A 22,868-nucleotide genomic window follows, 5' to 3' on the forward strand; every position below is an offset into this window, starting at 1 on the left:
GGTTGGGTGTGCATAGTAAAAAGTGCTCTTGGCAGCTAGAGAGTGCCGTGTTTACCACTGCGCATGAAGAAATGACCATCTGCAACGTTTGGTTTAGGTTTTGGGTGCATTTTTAATTTTATTGCTTAAATCGCATTTTCTCGACGAGCTGAGCACGTTTTCTGAAATGTGCTCCTCCCGTCACTCTGGTTGGGTGCGCATAGTAAAAAGTGCACTTGGCAGCTAGAGAGTGCCGCGTTGACCACTGCGCATGAAGAAATAACCACCCGCAATGTTTGGTTTAGGTTTTAGGTGCATTTTTAATTTTATTGCTTAAATCACATTTTCTCGACGAGCTGAGCACGTTTTCTGAAATGTGCTCCTCCCGTCACTCTGGTTGGGTGCGCATAGTAAAAAGTGCTCTTGGCAGCTAGAGAGTGCCGCGTTGACCACTGCGCATGAAGAAATAACCACCTGCAACGTTTGGTTCAGGTTTTAGGTGCATTTTTAATTTTATTGCTTAAATCGCATTTTCTCGACGAGCTGAGCACGTTTTCTGAAATGTGCTCCTCCCGTCACTCTGGTTGGGTGCGCATAGTAAAAAGTGCTCTTGGCAGCTAGAGAGTGCCGCGTTGACCACTGCGCATTAAGAAATAACCACTTGCAACGTTTGGTTTAGGTTTTGGGTGCATTTTTAATTTTATTGCTTAAATCGCATTTTCTCGACGAGCTGAGCACGTTTTCTGAAATGTGCTCCTCCCGTCACTCTGGTTGGGTGCGCATAGTAAAAAGTGCTGTCGGCAGCTAGAGAGTCCCGCGTTGACCACTGCGCATGAAGAAATAACCACCTGCAACGTTTGGTTTAGGTTTTAGGTGCATTTTTAATTTTATTGCTTAAATCGCATTTTCTCGACGAGCTGAGCACGTTTTCTGAAATGTGCTCCTCCCGTCACTCTGGTTGGGTGCGCATAGTAAAAAGTGCTCTTGGCAGCTAGAGAGTGCCGCGTTGACCACTGCGCATGAAGAAATAACCACATGCAACGTTTGGTTTAGGTTTTGGGTGCATTTTTAATTTTATTGCTTAAATCGCATTTTCTGGACGAGGTGAGCACGTTTTCTGAAATGTGCTCCTCCCGTCACTCTGGTTGGGTGCGCATAGTAAAAAGTGCTCTTGGCAGCTAGAGAGTGCCGCGTTGACCACTGCGCATGAAGAAATGACCATCTGCAACGTTTGGTTTAGGTTTTAGGTGCATTTTTAATTTTATTGCTTATATCGTATTTTCTCGACGAGCTGAGCACGTTTTCTGAAATGTGCTCCTCCCGTCACTCTGGTTGGGTGCGCATAGTAAAAAGTGCTCTTGGCAGCTAGAGAGTGCCGCGTTGACCACTGCGCATGAAGAAATGACCATCTGCAACGTTTGGTTTAGGTTTTAGGTGCATTTTTAATTTTATTGCTTAAATCGCATTTTCTCGACGAGCTGAGCACGTTTTCTGAAATGTGCTCCTCCCGTCACTCTGGTTGGGTGCGCATAGTAAAAAGTGCTCTTGGCAGCTAGAGAGTGCCGCGTTGACCACTGCGCATGAAGAAATGACCATCTGTAACGTTTGGTTTATGTTTTAGGTGCATTTTTAATTTTATTGCTTAAATCGCATTTTCTCGACGAGCTGAGCACGTTTTCTGAAATGTGCTCCTCCCGTCACTCTGGTTGGGTGCGCATAGTAAAAAGTGCTCTTGGCAGCTAGAGAGTGCCGCGTTAAACACTGCGCATGAAGAAATAACCATCTGCAACGTTTGGTTTAGGTTTTAGGTGCATTTTTAATTTTATTGCTTAAATCGCATTTTCTCGACGAGCTGAGCACGTTTTCTGAAATGTGCTCCTCCCGTCAGTCCGGTTGGGTGTGCATAGTAAAAAGTGCTCTTGGCAGCTAGAGAGTGCCGCGTTGACCACTGCGCATTAAGAAATGACCATCTGCAACGTTTGATTTAGGTTTTGGGTGCATTTTTAATTTTATTGCTTAAATCGCATTTTCTCGACGAGCTGAGCACGTTTTCTGAAATGTGCTCCTCCCGTCACTCTGGTTGGGTGCGCATAGTAAAAAGTGCTCTTGGCAGCTAGAGAGTGCCGCGTTGACCACTGCGCATGAAGAAATAACCACCTGCAACGTTTGGTTTAGGTTTTAGGTGCATTTTTAATTTTATTGCTTAAATCGCATTTTCTCGACGAGCTGAGCACGTTTTCTGAAATGTGCTCCTCCCGTCACTCTGGTTGGGTGCGCATAGTAAAAAGTGCTCTTGGCAGCTATAGAGTGCCGCGTTGACCACTGCGCATGAAGAAATAACCACCTGCAACGTTTGGTTTAGGTTTTGGGTGCATTTTTAATTTTATTGCTTGACTTGCATTTTCTCGTCGAGCTGAGGACGTTTTCTGAAATGTGCTCCTCCCGTCACTCTGGTCGGGTGCGCATAGTAAAAAGTGCTCTTGGCAGCTAGAGAGTGCCGCGTTGACCACTGCGCATGAAGAAATAACCACGTGCAACGTTTGTTTTAGGTTTTAGGTGCATTTATAATTTGATTGCTTAAATCGCATTTTCTCGACGAGCTGAGCACGTTTTCTGAAATGTGCTCCTCCCGTCACTCTGGTTGGGTGCGCATAGTAAAAAGTGCTCTTGGCAGCTAGAGAGTGCCGCGTTGACTGCTGCGCATGAAGAAATAACCACCTGCAACGTTTGGTTTAGGTTTTAGGTGCATTTTTAATTTTATTGCTTAAATCGCATTTTCTCGACGAGCTGAGCACGTTTTCTGAAATGTGCTCCTCCCGTCACTCTGGTTGGGTGCGCATAGTAAAAGGTGCTCTTGGCAGCTAGAGAGCGCCGCGTTGACCACTGCGCATGAAGAAATAACCGCCTGCAACGTTTGGTTTAGGTTGTGGGTGCATTTTTAATTTTATTGCTTAAATCGCATTTTCTCGTCGAGCTGAGCACGTTTTCTGAAATGTGCTCCTCCCGTCACTCTGGTCGGGTGCGCATAGTAAAAAGTGCTCTTGGCAGCTATAGAGTGACGCGTTGACTGCTGCACATGAAGAAATAACCACCCCCAACGTTTGGTTTAGGTTTTAGGTGCATTTTTAATTTTATTGCTTAAATCGAATTTTCTCGACGAGCTGAGCACGTTTTCTGAAATGTGCTCCTCCCGTCACTCTGGTTGGGTGCGCATAGTAAAAAGTGCTCTTGGCAGCTAGAGAGTGCCGCGTTGACCACTGCGCATGAAGAAATAACCACCTGCAACGTTTAGTTTAGGTTTTAGGTGCATTTTTAATTTTATTGCTCAAATCGCATTTTCTCGACGAGCTGAGCACGTTTTCTGAAATGTGCTCCTCCCGTCACTCTGGTTGGGTGCGCATAGTAAAAAGTGCTCTTGGCAGCTAGATAGTGCCGCGTTGACCGCTGCGCATGAAGAAATAACCACCTGCAACGTTTGGTTTAGGTTTTAGGTGCATTTTTAATTTTATTGCTTAAATCGCATTTTCTCGACGAGCTGAGCACGTTTTCTGAAATATGCTCCTCCCGTCACTCTGGTTGGGTGCGGATAGTAAAAAGTGCTCTTGGCAGCTAGAGAATGCCCCGTTGACCACTGCGCATGAAGAAATAACCACCTGCAACGTTTGGTTTAGGTTTTAGGTGCATTTTTAATTTTATTGCTTAAATCGCATTTTCTCGACGAGCTGAGCACGTTTTCTGAAATGTGCTCCTCCCGTCACTCTGGTTGGGTGCGCATAGTAAAAAGTGCTCTTGGCAGCTAGAGAGTGCCGCGTTGACCATTGCGCATGAAGAAATAACCACCTGCAACGTTTGGTTTAGGTTTTAGGTGCATTTTTAATTTTATTGCTTAAATCGCATTTTCTCGACGAGCTGAGCACGTTTTCAGAAATGTGCTCCTCCCGTCACTCTGGTTGGGTGTGCATAGTAAAAAGTGCTCTTGGCAGCTAGAGAGTGCCGCGTTGACCACTGCGCATGAAGAAATGACCATCTGCAACGTTTGGTTTAGGTTTTGGGTGCATTTTTAATTTTATTGCTTAAATCGCATTTTCTCGTCGAGCTGAGCACGTTTTCTGAAATGTGCTCCTCCCGTCACTCTGGTTGGGTGCGCATAGTAAAAAGTGCTCGTGGCAGCTAGAGAGTGCCGCGTTTACCACTGCGCATGAAGAAATGACCATCTGCAACGTTTGGTTTAGGTTTTGGGTGCATTTTTAATTTTATTGCTTAAATCGCATTTTCTCGACGAGCTGAGCACGTTTTCTGAAATGTGCTCCTCCCGTCACTCTGGTTGGGTGCGCATAGTAAAACGTGCTCTTGGCAGCTAGAGAGTGCCGCGTTGACCACTGCGCATGAAGAAATAACCACCTGCAACGTTTGGTTTAGGTTTTGGGTGCATTTTTAATTTTATTGCTTAAATCGCATTTTCTCGTCGAGCTGAGCACGTTTTCTGAAATGTGCTCCTCCCGTCACTCTGGTTGGGTGCGCATAGTAAAAAGTGCTCTTGGCAGCTAGAGAGTGCCGCGTTGACCACTGCGCATGAAGAAATGACCATCTGCAACGTTTGGTTTAGGTTTTGGGTGCATTTTTAATTTTATTGCTTAAATCGCATTTTCTCGACGAGCTGAGCACGTTTTCTGAAATGTGCTCCTCCCGTCACTCTGGTTGGGTGCGCATAGTAAAAAGTGCTCTTGGCAGCTAGAGAGTGCCGCGTTGACCACTGCGCATGAAGAAAAAACCATCTGCAGCGTTTGGTTAAGGTTTTAGGTGCATTTTTAATTTTATTGCTTAAATCGCATTTTCTCGACGAGCTGAGCACGTTTTCTTAAATATGCTCCTCCCGTCACTCTGGTTGGGTGCATATAGTAAAAAGTGCTCTTGGCAGCTAGAGAGTGCCGCGTTGACCACTGCGCATGAAGAAATGACCATCTGCAACGTTTGGTTTAGGTTTTAGGTGCATTTTTAGTTTTATTGCTTAAATCGCATTTTCTCGACGAGCTGAGCACGTTTTCTGAAATGTGCTCCTCCCGTCACTCTGGTTGGGTGCGCATAGTAAAAAGTGCTCTTGGCAGCTAGAGAGTGCCGCATTGACCATTGCGCATGAAGAAATAACCACCTGCAACGTTTGGTTTAGGTTTTAGGTGCATTTTTAATTTAATTGCTTAAATCGCATTTTCTTGACGAGCTGAGCACGTTTTCTGAAATGTGCTCCTCCCGTCACTCTGGTTGGGTGCGCATAGTAAAAAGTGCTCTTGGCAGCTAGAGAGTGCCGCGTTGACCACTGCGCATGAAGAAAAAAACCATCTGCAGCGTTTGGTTAAGGTTTTAGGTGCATTTTTAATTTTATTGCTTAAATCGCATTTTCTCGACGAGCTGAGCACGTTTTCTGAAATATGCTCCTCCCGTCACTCTGGTTGGGTGCGGATAGTAAAAAGTGCTCTTGGCAGCTAGAGAATGCCCCGTTGACCACTGCGCATGAAGAAATAACCACCTGCAACGTTTGGTTTAGGGTTTAGGTGCATTTTTAATTTTATTGCTTAAATCGCCTTTTCTCGACGAGCTGAGCACGTTTTCTGAAATGTGCTCCTCCCGTCACTCTGGTTGGGTGCGCATAGTAAAAAGTGCTCTTGGCAGCTAGAGAGTGCCGCGTTGACCACTGCGCATGAAGAAATAACCACCTGCAACGTTTAGTTTAGGTTTTAGGTGCATTTTTAATTTTATTGCTCAAATCGCATTTTCTCGACGACCTGAGCACGTTTTCTGAAATGTGCTCCTCCCGTCACTCTGGTTGGGTGCGCATAGTAAAAAGTGCTCTTGGCAGCTAGATAGTGCCGCGTTGACCGCTGCGCATGAAGAAATAACCACCTGCAACGTTTGGTTTAGGTTTTAGGTGCATTTTTAATTTTATTGCTTAAATCGCATTTTCTCGACGAGCTGAGCACGTTTTCTGAAATATGCTCCTCCCGTCACGCTGGTTGGGTGCGGATAGTAAAAAGTGCTCTTGGCAGCTAGAGAATGCCCCGTTGACCACTGCGCATGAAGAAATAACCACCTGCAACGTTTGGTTTAGGTTTTAGGTGCATTTTTAATTTTATTGCTTAAATCGCATTTTCTCGACGAGCTGAGCACGTTTTCTGAAATGTGCTCCTCCCGTCACTCTGGTTGGGTGCGCATAGTAAAAAGTGCTCTTGGCAGCTAGAGAGTGCCGCGTTGACCATTGCGCATGAAGAAATAACCACCTGCAACGTTTGGTTTAGGTTTTAGGTGCATTTTTTATTTTATTGCTTAAATCGCATTTTCTCGACGAGCTGAGCACGTTTTCTGAAATGTGCTCCTCCCGTCACTCTGGTTGGGTGCGCATAGTAAAAAGTGCTCTTGGCAGCTAGAGAGTGCCGCGTTGACCATTGCGCATGAAGAAATAACCACCTGCAACGTTTGGTTTAGGTTTTAGGTGCATTTTTAATTGTATTGCTTAAATCGCATTTTCTCGACGAGCTGAGCACGTTTTCAGAAATGTGCTCCTCCCGTCACTCTGGTTGGGTGTGCATAGTAAAAAGTGCTCTTGGCAGCTAGAGAGTGCCGCGTTGACCACTGCGCATGAAGAAATGACCATCTGCAACGTTTGGTTTAGGTTTTGGGTGCATTTTTAATTTTATTGCTTAAATCGCATTTTCTCGTCGAGCTGAGCACGTTTTCTGAAATGTGCTCCTCCCGTCACTCTGGTTGGGTGCGCATAGTAAAAAGTGCTCGTGGCAGCTAGAGAGTGCCGCGTTTACCACTGCGCATGAAGAAATGACCATCTGCAACGTTTGGTTTAGGTTTTGGGTGCATTTTTAATTTTATTGCTTAAATCGCATTTTCTCGACGAGCTGAGCACGTTTTCTGAAATGTGCTCCTCCCGTCACTCTGGTTGGGTGCGCATAGTAAAAAGTGCTCTTGGCAGCTAGAGAGTGCCGCGTTGACCACTGCGCATGAAGAAATAACCACCTGCAACGTTTGGTTTAGGTTTTGGGTGCATTTTTAATTTTATTGTTTAAATCGCATTTTCTCGACGAGCTGAGCACGTTTTCTGAAATGTGCTCCTCCCGTCACTCTGGTTGGGTGCGGATAGTAAAAAGTGCTCTTGGCAGCTAGAGAATGCCCCGTTGACCACTGCGCATGAAGAAATAACCACCTGCAACGTTTGGTTTAGGTTTTAGGTGCATTTTTAGTTTTATTGCTTAAATCGCCTTTTCTCGACGAGCTGAGCACGTTTTCTGAAATGTGCTCCTCCCGTCACTCTGGTTGGGTGCGCATAGTAAAAAGTGCTCTTGGCAGCTAGAGAGTGCCGCATTGACCATTGCGCATGAAGAAATAACCACCTGCAACGTTTGGTTTAGGTTTTAGGTGCATTTTTAATTTTATTGCTTAAATCGCATTTTCTTGACGAGCTGAGCACGTTTTCTGAAATGTGCTCCTCCCGTCACTCTGGTTGGGTGCGCATAGTAAAAAGTGCTCTTGGCAGCTATAGAGTGCCGCGTTGACCACTGCGCATGAAGAAATAACCACCTGCAACGTTTGGTTTAGGTTTTGGGTGCATTTTTAATTTTATTGCTTGACTTGCATTTTCTCGTCGAGCTGAGGACGTTTTCTGAAATGTGCTCCTCCCGTCACTCTGGTCGGGTGCGCATAGTAAAAAGTGCTCTTGGCAGCTAGAGAGTGCCGCGTTGACCACTGCGCATGAAGAAATAACCACGTGCAACGTTTGTTTTAGGTTTTAGGTGCATTTATAATTTGATTGCTTAAATCGCATTTTCTCGACGAGCTGAGCACGTTTTCTGAAATGTGCTCCTCCCGTCACTCTGGTTGGATGCGCATAGTAAAAAGTGCTCTTGGCAGCTAGAGAGTGCCGCGTTGACTGCTGCGCATGAAGAAATAACCACCTGCAACGTTTGGTTTAGGTTTTAGGTGCATTTTTAATTTTATTGCTTAAATCGCATTTTCTCGACGAGCTGAGCACGTTTTCTGAAATGTGCTCCTCCCGTCACTCTGGTTGGGTGCGCATAGTAAAAAGTGCTCTTGGCAGCTAGAGAGCGCCGCGTTGACCACTGCGCATGAAGAAATAACCGCCTGCAACGTTTGGTTTAGGTTGTGGGTGCATTTTTAATTTTATTGCTTAAATCGCATTTTCTCGTCGAGCTGAGCACGTTTTCTGAAATGTGCTCCTCCCGTCACTCTGGTCGGGTGCGCATAGTAAAAAGTGCTCTTGGCAGCTATAGAGTGACGCGTTGACTGCTGCACATGAAGAAATAACCACCCCCAACGTTTGGTTTAGGTTTTAGGTGCATTTTTAATTTTATTGCTTAAATCGAATTTTCTCGACGAGCTGAGCACGTTTTCTGAAATGTGCTCCTCCCGTCACTCTGGTTGGGTGCGCATAGTAAAAAGTGCTCTTGGCAGCTAGAGAGTGCCGCGTTGACCACTGCGCATGAAGAAATAACCACCTGCAACGTTTAGTTTAGGTTTTAGGTGCATTTTTAATTTTATTGCTCAAATCGCATTTTCTCGACGAGCTGAGCACGTTTTCTGAAATGTGCTCCTCCCGTCACTCTGGTTGGGTGCGCATAGTAAAAAGTGCTCTTGGCAGCTAGATAGTGCCGCGTTGACCGCTGCGCATGAAGAAATAACCACCTGCAACGTTTGGTTTAGGTTTTAGGTGCATTTTTAATTTTATTGCTTAAATCGCATTTTCTCGACGAGCTGAGCACGTTTTCTGAAATATGCTCCTCCCGTCACTCTGGTTGGGTGCGGATAGTAAAAAGTGCTCTTGGCAGCTAGAGAATGCCCCGTTGACCACTGCGCATGAAGAAATAACCACCTGCAACGTTTGGTTTAGGTTTTAGGTGCATTTTTAATTTTATTGCTTAAATCGCATTTTCTCGACGAGCTGAGCACGTTTTCTGAAATGTGCTCCTCCCGTCACTCTGGTTGGGTGCGCATAGTAAAAAGTGCTCTTGGCAGCTAGAGAGTGCCGCGTTGACCATTGCGCATGAAGAAATAACCACCTGCAACGTTTGGTTTAGGTTTTAGGTGCATTTTTAATTTTATTGCTTAAATCGCATTTTCTCGACGAGCTGAGCACGTTTTCAGAAATGTGCTCCTCCCGTCACTCTGGTTGGGTGTGCATAGTAAAAAGTGCTCTTGGCAGCTAGAGAGTGCCGCGTTGACCACTGCGCATGAAGAAATGACCATCTGCAACGTTTGGTTTAGGTTTTGGGTGCATTTTTAATTTTATTGCTTAAATCGCATTTTCTCGTCGAGCTGAGCACGTTTTCTGAAATGTGCTCCTCCCGTCACTCTGGTTGGGTGCGCATAGTAAAAAGTGCTCGTGGCAGCTAGAGAGTGCCGCGTTTACCACTGCGCATGAAGAAATGACCATCTGCAACGTTTGGTTTAGGTTTTGGGTGCATTTTTAATTTTATTGCTTAAATCGCATTTTCTCGACGAGCTGAGCACGTTTTCTGAAATGTGCTCCTCCCGTCACTCTGGTTGGGTGCGCATAGTAAAACGTGCTCTTGGCAGCTAGAGAGTGCCGCGTTGACCACTGCGCATGAAGAAATAACCACCTGCAACGTTTGGTTTAGGTTTTGGGTGCATTTTTAATTTTATTGCTTAAATCGCATTTTCTCGTCGAGCTGAGCACGTTTTCTGAAATGTGCTCCTCCCGTCACTCTGGTTGGGTGCGCATAGTAAAAAGTGCTCTTGGCAGCTAGAGAGTGCCGCGTTGACCACTGCGCATGAAGAAATGACCATCTGCAACGTTTGGTTTAGGTTTTGGGTGCATTTTTAATTTTATTGCTTAAATCGCATTTTCTCGACGAGCTGAGCACGTTTTCTGAAATGTGCTCCTCCCGTCACTCTGGTTGGGTGCGCATAGTAAAAGGTGCTCTTGGCAGCTAGAGAGTGCCGCGTTGACCACTGCGCATGAAGAAAAAACCATCTGCAGCGTTTGGTTAAGGTTTTAGGTGCATTTTTAATTTTATTGCTTAAATCGCATTTTCTCGACGAGCTGAGCACGTTTTCTTAAATATGCTCCTCCCGTCACTCTGGTTGGGTGCATATAGTAAAAAGTGCTCTTGGCAGCTAGAGAGTGCCGCGTTGACCACTGCGCATGAAGAAATGACCATCTGCAACGTTTGGTTTAGGTTTTAGGTGCATTTTTAGTTTTATTGCTTAAATCGCATTTTCTCGACGAGCTGAGCACGTTTTCTGAAATGTGCTCCTCCCGTCACTCTGGTTGGGTGCGCATAGTAAAAAGTGCTCTTGGCAGCTAGAGAGTGCCGCATTGACCATTGCGCATGAAGAAATAGCCACCTGCAACGTTTGGTTTAGGTTTTAGGTGCATTTTTAATTTAATTGCTTAAATCGCATTTTCTTGACGAGCTGAGCACGTTTTCTGAAATGTGCTCCTCCCGTCACTCTGGTTGGGTGCGCATAGTAAAAAGTGCTCTTGGCAGCTAGAGAGTGCCGCGTTGACCACTGCGCATGAAGAAAAAAACCATCTGCAGCGTTTGGTTAAGGTTTTAGGTGCATTTTTAATTTTATTGCTTAAATCGCATTTTCTCGACGAGCTGAGCACGTTTTCTGAAATATGCTCCTCCCGTCACTCTGGTTGGGTGCGGATAGTAAAAAGTGCTCTTGGCAGCTAGAGAATGCCCCGTTGACCACTGCGCATGAAGAAATAACCACCTGCAACGTTTGGTTTAGGTTTTAGGTGCATTTTTAGTTTTATTGCTTAAATCGCCTTTTCTCGACGAGCTGAGCACGTTTTCTGAAATGTGCTCCTCCCGTCACTCTGGTTGGGTGCGCATAGTAAAAAGTGCTCTTGGCAGCTAGAGAGTGCCGCATTGACCATTGCGCATGAAGAAATAACCACCTGCAACGTTTGGTTTAGGTTTTAGGTGCATTTTTAATTTTATTGCTTAAATCGCATTTTCTCGACGAGCTGAGCACGTTTTCTGAAATGTGCTCCTCCCGTCACTCTGGTTGGGTGCGCATAGTAAAAAGTGCTCTTGGCAGCTAGAGAGTGCCGCGTTGACCATTGCGCATGAAGAAATAACCACCTGCAACGTTTGGTTTAGGTTTTAGGTGCATTTATAATTTGATTGCTTAAATCGCATTTTCTCGACGAGCTGAGCACGTTTTCTTAAATATGCTCCTCCCGTCACTCTGGTTGGGTGCATATAGTAAAAAGTGCTCTTGGCAGCTAGAGAGTGCCGCGTTGACCACTGCGCATGAAGAAATGACCATCTGCAACGTTTGGTTTAGGTTTTAGGTGCATTTTTAGTTTTATTGCTTAAATCGCATTTTCTCGACGAGCTGAGCACGTTTTCTGAAATGTGCTCCTCCCGTCACTCTGGTTGGGTGCGCATAGTAAAAAGTGCTCTTGGCAGCTAGAGAGTGCCGCATTGACCATTGCGCATGAAGAAATAACCACCTGCAACGTTTGGTTTAGGTTTTAGGTGCATTTTTAATTTAATTGCTTAAATCGCATTTTCTTGACGAGCTGAGCACGTTTTCTGAAATGTGCTCCTCCCGTCACTCTGGTTGGGTGCGCATAGTAAAAAGTGCTCTTGGCAGCTATAGAGTGCCGCGTTGACCACTGCGCATGAAGAAATAACCACCTGCAACGTTTGGTTTAGGTTTTGGGTGCATTTTTAATTTTATTGCTTGACTCGCATTTTCTCGTCGAGCTGAGGACGTTTTCTGAAATGTGCTCCTCCCGTCACTCTGGTCGGGTGCGCATAGTAAAAAGTGCTCTTGGCAGCTAGAGAGTGCCGCGTTGACCACTGCGCATAAAGAAATAACCACGTGCAACGTTTGTTTTAGGTTTTAGGTGCATTTATAATTTGATTGCTTAAATCGCATTTTCTCGACGAGCTGAGCACGTTTTCTGAAATGTGCTCCTCCCGTCACTCTGGTTGGGTGCGCATAGTAAAAAGTGCTCTTGGCAGCTAGAGAGTGCCGCGTTGACTGCTGCGCATGAAGAAATGACCATCTCCAACGTTTGGTTTAGGTTTTGAGTGCATTTTTAATTTTATTGCTTAAATCGCATTTTCTGGACGAGCTGAGCACGTTTTCTGAAATGTGCTCCTCCCGTCACTCTGGTTGGGTGCGCATAGTAAAAAGTGCTCTTGGCAGCTAGAGAGTGCCGCGTTGACCACTGCGCATGAAGAAATAACCACCTGCAACGTTTAGTTTAGGTTTTAGGTGCATTTTTAATTTTATTGCTCAAATCGCATTTTCTCGACGACCTGAGCACGTTTTCTGAAATGTGCTCCTCCCGTCACTCTGGTTGGGTGCGCATAGTAAAAAGTGCTCTTGGCAGCTAGATAGTGCCGCGTTGACCGCTGCGCATGAAGAAATAACCACCTGCAACGTTTGGTTTAGGTTTTAGGTGCATTTTTAATTTTATTGCTTAAATCGCATTTTCTCGACGAGCTGAGCACGTTTTCTGAAATATGCTCCTCCCGTCACGCTGGTTGGGTGCGGATAGTAAAAAGTGCTCTTGGCAGCTAGAGAATGCCCCGTTGACCACTGCGCATGAAGAAATAACCACCTGCAACGTTTGGTTTAGGTTTTAGGTGCATTTTTAATTTTATTGCTTAAATCGCATTTTCTCGACGAGCTGATCACGTTTTCTGAAATGTGCTCCTCCCGTCACTCTGGTTGGGTGCGCATAGTAAAAAGTGCTCTTGGCAGCTAGAGAGTGCCGCGTTGACCATTGCGCATGAAGAAATAACCACCTGCAACGTTTGGTTTAGGTTTTAGGTGCATTTTTTATTTTATTGCTTAAATCGCATTTTCTCGACGAGCTGAGCACGTTTTCTGAAATGTGCTCCTCCCGTCACTCTGGTTGGGTGCGCATAGTAAAAAGTGCTCTTGGCAGCTAGAGAGTGCCGCGTTGACCATTGCGCATGAAGAAATAACCACCTGCAACGTTTGGTTTAGGTTTTAGGTGCATTTTTAATTGTATTGCTTAAATCGCATTTTCTCGACGAGCTGAGCACGTTTTCAGAAATGTGCTCCTCCCGTCACTCTGGTTGGGTGTGCATAGTAAAAAGTGCTCTTGGCAGCTAGAGAGTGCCGCGTTGACCACTGCGCATGAAGAAATGACCATCTGCAACGTTTGGTTTAGGTTTTGGGTGCATTTTTAATTTTATTGCTTAAATCGCATTTTCTCGTCGAGCTGAGCACGTTTTCTGAAATGTGCTCCTCCCGTCACTCTGGTTGGGTGCGCATAGTAAAAAGTGCTCGTGGCAGCTAGAGAGTGCCGCGTTTACCACTGCGCATGAAGAAATGACCATCTGCAACGTTTGGTTTAGGTTTTGGGTGCATTTTTAATTTTATTGCTTAAATCGCATTTTCTCGACGAGCTGAGCACGTTTTCTAAAATGTGCTCCTCCCGTCACTCTGGTTGGGTGCGCATAGTAAAAAGTGCTCTTGGCAGCTAGAGAGTGCCGCGTTGACCACTGCGCATGAAGAAATAACCACCTGCAACGTTTGGTTTAGGTTTTGGGTGCATTTTTAATTTTATTGTTTAAATCGCATTTTCTCGACGAGCTGAGCACGTTTTCTGAAATGTGCTCCTCCCGTCACTCTGGTTGGGTGCGCATAGTAAAAAGTGCTCTTGGCAGCTAGAGAGTGCCGCGTTGACCACTGCGCATGAAGAATTGACCATCTGCAACGTTTGGTTTAGGTTTTGGGTGCATTTTTAATTTTATTGCTTAAATCGCATTTTCTCGACGAGCTGAGCACGTTTTCTGAAATGTGCTCCTCCCGTCACTCTGGTTGGGTGCGCATAGTAAAAAGTGCTCTTGGCAGCTAGAGAGTGCCGCGTTGACCACTGCGCATGAAGAAAAAAACCATCTGCAGCGTTTGGTTAAGGTTTTAGGTGCATTTTTAATTTTATTGCTTAAATCGCATTTTCTCGACGAGCTGAGCACGTTTTCTGAAATATGCTCCTCCCGTCACTCTGGTTGGGTGCGGATAGTAAAAAGTGCTCTTGGCAGCTAGAGAATGCCCCGTTGACCACTGCGCATGAAGAAATAACCACCTGCAACGTTTGGTTTAGGTTTTAGGTGCATTTTTAGTTTTATTGCTTAAATCGCCTTTTCTCGACGAGCTGAGCACGTTTTCTGAAATGTGCTCCTCCCGTCACTCTGGTTGGGTGCGCATAGTAAAAAGTGCTCTTGGCAGCTAGAGAGTGCCGCATTGACCATTGCGCATGAAGAAATAACCACCTGCAACGTTTGGTTTAGGTTTTAGGTGCATTTTTAATTTTATTGCTTAAATCGCATTTTCTTGACGAGCTGAGCACGTTTTCTGAAATGTGCTCCTCCCGTCACTCTGGTTGGGTGCGCATAGTAAAAAGTGCTCTTGGCAGCTATAGAGTGCCGCGTTGACCACTGCGCATGAAGAAATAACCACCTGCAACGTTTGGTTTAGGTTTTGGGTGCATTTTTAATTTTATTGCTTGACTTGCATTTTCTCGTCGAGCTGAGGACGTTTTCTGAAATGTGCTCCTCCCGTCACTCTGGTCGGGTGCGCATAGTAAAAAGTGCTCTTGGCAGCTAGAGAGTGCCGCGTTGACCACTGCGCATGAAGAAATAACCACGTGCAACGTTTGTTTTAGGTTTTAGGTGCATTTATAATTTGATTGCTTAAATCGCATTTTCTCGACGAGCTGAGCACGTTTTCTGAAATGTGCTCCTCCCGTCACTCTGGTTGGGTGCGCATAGTAAAAAGTGCTCTTGGCAGCTAGAGAGTGCCGCGTTGACTGCTGCGCATGAAGAAATAACCACCTGCAACGTTTGGTTTAGGTTTTAGGTGCATTTTTAATTTTATTGCTTAAATCGCATTTTCTCGACGAGCTGAGCACGTTTTCTGAAATGTGCTCCTCCCGTCACTCTGGTTGGGTGCGCATAGTAAAAAGTGCTCTTGGCAGCTAGAGAGCGCCGCGTTGACCACTGCGCATGAAGAAATAACCGCCTGCAACGTTTGGTTTAGGTTGTGGGTGCATTTTTAATTTTATTGCTTAAATCGCATTTTCTCGTCGAGCTGAGCACGTTTTCTGAAATGTGCTCCTCCCGTCACTCTGGTCGGGTGCGCATAGTAAAAAGTGCTCTTGGCAGCTATAGAGTGACGCGTTGACTGCTGCACATGAAGAAATAACCACCCCCAACGTTTGGTTTAGGTTTTAGGTGCATTTTTAATTTTATTGCTTAAATCGAATTTTCTCGACGAGCTGAGCACGTTTTCTGAAATGTGCTCCTCCCGTCACTCTGGTTGGGTGCGCATAGTAAAAAGTGCTCTTGGCAGCTAGAGAGTGCCGCGTTGACCACTGCGCATGAAGAAATAACCACCTGCAACGTTTAGTTTAGGTTTTAGGTGCATTTTTAATTTTATTGCTCAAATCGCATTTTCTCGACGAGCTGAGCACGTTTTCTGAAATGTGCTCCTCCCGTCACTCTGGTTGGGTGCGCATAGTAAAAAGTGCTCTTGGCAGCTAGATAGTGCCGCGTTGACCGCTGCGCATGAAGAAATAACCACCTGCAACGTTTGGTTTAGGTTTTAGGTGCATTTTTAATTTTATTGCTTAAATCGCATTTTCTCGACGAGCTGAGCACGTTTTCTGAAATATGCTCCTCCCGTCACTCTGGTTGGGTGCGGATAGTAAAAAGTGCTCTTGGCAGCTAGAGAATGCCCCGTTGACCACTGCGCATGAAGAAATAACCACCGGCAACGTTTGGTTTAGGTTTTAGGTGCATTTTTAATTTTATTGCTTAAATCGCATTTTCTCGACGAGCTGAGCACGTTTTCTGAAATGTGCTCCTCCCGTCACTCTGGTTGGGTGCGCATAGTAAAAAGTGCTCTTGGCAGCTAGAGAGTGCCGCGTTGACCATTGCGCATGAAGAAATAACCACCTGCAACGTTTGGTTTAGGTTTTAGGTGCATTTTTAATTTTATTGCTTAAATCGCATTTTCTCGACGAGCTGAGCACGTTTTCAGAAATGTGCTCCTCCCGTCACTCTGGTTGGGTGTGCATAGTAAAAAGTGCTCTTGGCAGCTAGAGAGTGCCGCGTTGACCACTGCGCATGAAGAAATGACCATCTGCAACGTTTGGTTTAGGTTTTGGGTGCATTTTTAATTTTATTGCTTAAATCGCATTTTCTCGTCGAGCTGAGCACGTTTTCTGAAATGTGCTCCTCCCGTCACTCTGGTTGGGTGCGCATAGTAAAAAGTGCTCGTGGCAGCTAGAGAGTGCCGCGTTTACCACTGCGCATGAAGAAATGACCATCTGCAACGTTTGGTTTAGGTTTTGGGTGCATTTTTAATTTTATTGCTTAAATCGCATTTTCTCGACGAGCTGAGCACGTTTTCTGAAATGTGCTCCTCCCGTCACTCTGGTTGGGTGCGCATAGTAAAACGTGCTCTTGGCAGCTAGAGAGTGCCGCGTTGACCACTGCGCATGAAGAAATAACCACCTGCAACGTTTGGTTTAGGTTTTGGGTGCATTTTTAATTTTATTGCTTAAATCGCATTTTCTCGTCGAGCTGAGCACGTTTTCTGAAATGTGCTCCTCCCGTCACTCTGGTTGGGTGCGCATAGTAAAAAGTGCTCTTGGCAGCTAGAGAGTGCCGCGTTGACCACTGCGCATGAAGAAATGACCATCTGCAACGTTTGGTTTAGGTTTTGGGTGCATTTTTAATTTTATTGCTTAAATCGCATTTTCTCGACGAGCTGAGCACGTTTTCTGAAATGTGCTCCTCCCGTCACTCTGGTTGGGTGCGCATAGTAAAAAGTGCTCTTGGCAGCTAGAGAGTGCCGCGTTGACCACTGCGCATGAAGAAAAAAACATCTGCAGCGTTTGGTTAAGGTTTTAGGTGCATTTTTAATTTTATTGCTTAAATCGCATTTTCTCGACGAGCTGAGCACGTTTTCTTAAATATGCTCCTCCCGTCACTCTGGTTGGGTGCATATAGTAAAAAGTGCTCTTGGCAGCTAGAGAGTGCCGCGTTGACCACTGCGCATGAAGAAATGACCATCTGCAACGTTTGGTTTAGGTTTTAGGTGCATTTTTAGTTTTATTGCTTAAATCGCATTTTCTCGACGAGCTGAGCACGTTTTCTGAAATGTGCTCCTCCCGTCACTCTGGTTGGGTGCGCATAGTAAAAAGTGCTCTTGGCAGCTAGAGAGTGCCGCATTGACCATTGCGCATGAAGAAATAACCACCTGCAACGTTTGGTTTAGGTTTTAGGTGCATTTTTAATTTAATTGCTTAAATCGCATTTTCTTGACGAGCTGAGCACGTTTTCTGAAATGTGCTCCTCCCGTCACTCTGGTTGGGTGCGCATAGTAAAAAGTGCTCTTGGCAGCTATAGAGTGCCGCGTTGACCACTGCGCATGAAGAAATAACCACCTGCAACGTTTGGTTTAGGTTTTGGGTGCATTTTTAATTTTATTGCTTGACTCGCATTTTCTCGTCGAGCTGAGGACGTTTTCTGAAATGTGCTCCTCCCGTCACTCTGGTCGGGTGCGCATAGTAAAAAGTGCTCTTGGCAGCTAGAGAGTGCCGCGTTGACCACTGCGCATAAAGAAATAACCACGTGCAACGTTTGTTTTAGGTTTTAGGTGCATTTGTAATTTGATTGCTTAAATCGCATTTTCTCGACGAGCTGAGCACGTTTTCTGAAATGTGCTCCTCCCGTCACTCTGGTTGGGTGCGCATAGTAAAAAGTGCTCTTGGCAGCTAGAGAGTGCCGCGTTGACTGCTGCGCATGAAGAAATGACCATCTCCAACGTTTGGTTTAGGTTTTGAGTGCATTTTTAATTTTATTGCTTAAATCGCATTTTCTCGACGAGCTGAGCACGTTTTCTGAAATGTGCTCCTCCCGTCACTCTGGTTGGGTGCGCATAGTAAAAAGTGCTCTTGGCAGCTAGAGAGTGCCGCGTTGACCACTGCGCATGAAGAAATAACCACCCGCAACGTTTGGTTTAGGTTTTAGGTGCATTTTTAATTTTATTGCTTAAATCACATTTTCTCGACGAGCTGAGCACGTTTTCTGAAATGTGCTCCTCCCGTCACTCTGGTTGGGTGCGCATAATAAAAACTGCTCTTGGCAGCTAGAGAGTGCCGCGTTGACCACTGCGCATGAAGAAATAACCACCTGCAACGTTTGGTTTAGGTTTTATGTGCATTTTTAATTGTATTGCTTAAATCGCATTTTCTCGACGAGCTGAGCACGTTTTCTGAAATGTGCTCCTCCCGTCACTCTGGTTGGGTGCGCATAGTAAAAAGCGCTCTTGGCAGCCAGAGAGTGCCGCGTTGACCACTGCGCATGAAGAAATGACCATCTGCAACGTTTGGTTTAGGTTTTCGGTGCATTTTTAGTTTTATTGCTTAAATCGCATTTTCTCGACGAGCTGAGCACGTTTTCTGAAATGTGCTCCTCCCGTCACTCTGGTTGGGTGCGCATAGTAAAAAGTGCTCTTGGCAGCTAGAGAGTGCCGCGTTGACCACTGCGCATGAAGAAATAACCACGTGCAACGTTTGTTTTAGGTTTTAGGTGCATTTTTAATTTGATTGCTTAAATCGCATTTTCTCGACGAGCTGAGCACGTTTTCTGAAATGTGCTCCTCCCGTCACTTTGGTTGGGTGCGCATAGTAAAAAGTGCTCTTGGCAGCTAGAGAGTGCCGCGTTGACCACTGCGCATGAAGAAATAACCACCTGCAACGTTTGGTTTAGGTTTTGGGTGCATTTTTAATTTTATTGCTTAAATCGCATTTTCTGGACCAGCTGAGCACGTTTTCTGAAATGTGCTCCTCCCGTCACTCTGGTTGGGTGCGCATAGTAAAAAGTCCTCTTGGCAGCTAGAGAGTGCCGCGTTGACCACTGCGCATGAAGAAATGACCATCTGCAACGTTTGGTTTAGGTTTTAGGTGCATTTTTAATTTTATTGCTTAAATCGCATTTTCTCGACGAGCTGAGCATGTTTTCTGAAATGTGCTCCTCCCGTCACTCTGGTCGGGTGCGCATAGTAAAAAGTGCTCTTGGCAGCTAGAGAGTGCCGAGTTGACTGCTGCACATGAAGAAATAACCACCCCCAACGTTTGGTTTAGCTTTTAGGTGCATTTTTAATTTTATTGCTTAAATCGCATTTTCTCGACGAGCTGAGCACGTTTTCTGAAATGTGCTCCTCCCGTCACTCTGGTTGGGTGCGCATAGTAAAAAGTGCTCTTGGCAGCTAGAGAGTGCCGGGTTTACCACTGCGCATGAAGAAATGACCATCTGCAACGTTTTTTTTTAGGTTTTAGGTGCATTTTTAATTTTATTGCTTAAATCGCATTTTCTCGACGAGCTGAGCACGTTTTCTGAAATGTGCTCCTCCCGTCACTCTGGTTGGGTGCGCATAGTAAAAAGTGCTCTTGGCAGCTAGAGAGTGCCGCGTTGACCACTGCACATGAAAAAATAACCACCTGCAACGTTTGGTTTAGGTTTTAGGTGCATTTTTGATTTGATTGCTTAAATCGCATTTTCTCGACGAGCTGAGCACGTTTTCTGAAATGTGCTCCTCCCGTCACTCTGGTCGGGTGCGCATAGTAAAAAGTGCTCTTGGCAGCTAGAGAGTGCCGCGTTGACCACTGCGCATGAAGAAATGACCATCTGCAACGTTTTTTTTAGGTTTTAGGTGCATTTTTAATTTTATTGCTTAAATCGCATTTTCTCGACGAGCTGAGCACGTTTTCTGTAATGTGCTCCTCCCGTCACTCTGGTTGGGTGCGCATAGTAAAAAGTGCTCTTGGCAGCTAGAGAGTGCCGCGTTGACCACTGCGCATGAAGAAATAACCACGTGCAACGTTTGTTTTAGGTTGTGGGTGCATTTTTAATTTTATTGCTTAAATCGCATTTTCTCGTCGAGCTGAGCACGTTTTCTGAAATGTGCTCCTCCCGTCACTCTGGTTGGGTGTGCATAGTAAAAAGTGCTCTTGGCAGCTAGAGAGTGCCGCGTTGACTGCTGCACATGAAGAAATAACCACCCCCAACGTTTGGTTTAGGTTTTAGGTGCATTTTTAATTTTATTGCTTAAATCGCATTTTCTGGACGAGCTGAGCACGTTTTCTGAAATGTACTCCTCCCGTCACTCTGGTTGGGTGCGCATAGTAAAAAGTGCTCTTGGCAGCTAGAGAGTGCCGCGTTGACCACTGCGCATGAAGAAATGACCATCTGCAACGTTTGGTTTAGGTTTTGGGTGCATTTTTAATTTTATTGCTTAAATCGCATTTTCTCGACGAGCTGAGCACGTTTTCTGAAATGTGCTCCTCCCGTCACTCTGGTTGGGTGCGCATAGTAAAAAGTGCTCTTGGCAGCTAGAGAGTGCCGCGTTGACCACTGCGCATGAAGAAATAACCACGTGCAACGTTTGTTTTAGGTTGTGGGTGCATTTTTAATTTTATTGCTTAAATCGCATTTTCTCGTCGAGCTGAGCACGTTTTCTGAAATGTGCTCCTCCCGTCACTCTGGTTGGGTGCGCATAGTAAAAAGTGCTCTTGGCAGCTAGAGAGTGCCGCGTTGACCACTGCGCATGAAGAAATATCCATCTGCAACGTTTGGTTTAGGTTTTGGGTGCATTTTTAATTTTATTGCTTAAATCGCATTTTTTCGACGAGCTGAGCACGTTTTCTGAAATGTGCTCCTCCCGTCACTCTGGTTGGGTGCGCATAGTAAAAAGTGCTCTTGGCAGCTAGAGAGTGCCGCGTTGATCACTGCGCATGAAGAAATAACCACGTGCAACGTTTGTTTTAGGTTTTAGGTGCATTTTTAATTTGATTGCTTAAATCGCATTTTCTCGACGAGCTGAGCACGTTTTCTGAAATGTGCTCCTCCCGTCACTCTGGTTGGGTGCGCATAGTAAAAAGTGCTCTTGGCAGCTAGAGAGTGCCGCGTTGACCACTGCGCATGAAGAAATAACCACCTGCAACGTTTGGTTTAGGTTTTGGGTGCATTTTTAATTTTATTGCTTAAATCGCATTTTCTCGACGAGCTGAGCACGTTTTCTGAAATGTGCTCCTCCCGTCACTCTGGTTGGGTGCGCATAGTAAAAAGTGCTCTTGGCAGCTAGAGAGTGCCGCGTTGACCACTGCGCATGAAGAAATAACCACCCGCAACGTTTGGTTTAGGTTTTAGGTGCATTTTTAATTTTATTGCTTAAATCGCATTTTCTCGACGAGCTGAGCACGTTTTCTGAAATGTGCTCCTCCCGTCACTCTGGTTGGGTGCGCATAGTAAAAAGTGCTCTTGGCAGCTAGAGAGTGCCGCGTTGACCACTGCGCATGAAGAAATAACCACGTGCAACGTTTGTTTTAGGTTTTGGGTGCATTTTTAATTTTATTGCTTAAATCGCATTTTCTCGTCGAGCTGAGCACGTTTTCAGAAATGTGCTCCTCCCGTCACTCTGGTTGGGTGCGCATAGTAAAAAGTGCTCTTGGCAGCTAGAGAGTGCCGCGTTGACCACTGCGCATGAAGAAATAACCACCTGCAACGTTTGGTTTAGGTTTTAGATGCATTTTTAATTTTATTGCTTAAATGGCATTTTCTCGACGAGCTGAGCACGTTTTCTGAAATGTGCTCCTCCCGTCACTCTGGTTGGGTGCGCATAGTAAAAAGTGCTCTTGGCAGCTAGAGAGTGCCGCGTTGGCCACTGCGCATGAAGAAATAACCACCTGCAACGTTTGGTTTAGGTTTTAGGTGCATTTTTAATTTTATTGCTTAAATCGCATTTTCTCGACGAGCTGAGCACGTTTTCTGAAATGTGCTCCTCCCGTCACTCTGGTTGGGTGCGCATAGTAAAAAGTGCTCTTGGCAGCTAGAGAGTGCCGCGTTGACCATTGCGCATGAAGAAATAACCACCTGCAACGTTTGGTTTAGGTTTTAGGTGCATTTTTAATTTTATTGCTTGAATCGCATTTTCTCGACGAGCAGAGCACGTCTTCTGGAGTGTGCTCCTCCCGTCACTCTGGTTGGGTGCGCATAGTAAAAAGTGCTCTTGGCAGCTAGAGAGTGCCGCGTTGACCACTGCGCATGAAGAAATAACCACCTGCAACGTTTGGTTTAGGTTTTGGGTGCATTTTTAATTTTATTGCTTAAATCGCATTTTCTCGTCGAGCTGAGCACGTTTTCTAAAATGTGCTCCTCCCGTCACTCTGGTTGGGTGCGCATAGTAAAAAGTGCTCTTGGCAGCTAGAGATTGCCGCGTTGACCACTGCGCATGAAGAAATGACCATCTGCAACGTTTGGTTTAGGTTTTAGGTGCATTTTTATTTTTTTTGCTTAAATCGCATTTTCTCGACGAGCTGAGCACGTTTTCTGAAATGTGCTCCTCCCGTCACTCTTGTTGGGTGCGCATAGTAAAAAGTGCTCTTGGCAGCTAGAGAGTGCCGCGTTGACCACTGCGCATGAAGAAATAACCACCTGCAACGTTTGGTTTAGGTTTTAGGTGCATTTTTAATTTTATTGCTTAAATCGCATTTTCTCGACGAGCTGAGCACGTTTTCTGAAATGTGCTCCTCCCGTCACTCTGGTTGGGTGCGCATAGTAAAAAGTGCTCTTGGCAGCTAGAGAGTGCCGCGTTGATCACTGCGCATGAAGAAATAACCACGTGCAACGTTTGTTTTAGGTTTTAGGTGCATTTTTAATTTTATTGCTTAAATCGCATTTTCTCGACGAGCTGAGCACGTTTTCTGAAATGTGCTCCTCCCGTCACTCTGGTTGGGTGCGCATAGTAAAAAGTGCTCTTGGCAGCTAGAGAGTGCCGCG

The sequence above is a fragment of the Syngnathus scovelli genome, chromosome 4, assembly GCF_024217435.2.
Source record: "Syngnathus scovelli strain Florida chromosome 4, RoL_Ssco_1.2, whole genome shotgun sequence".
Taxonomy (NCBI): domain Eukaryota; kingdom Metazoa; phylum Chordata; class Actinopteri; order Syngnathiformes; family Syngnathidae; genus Syngnathus; species Syngnathus scovelli.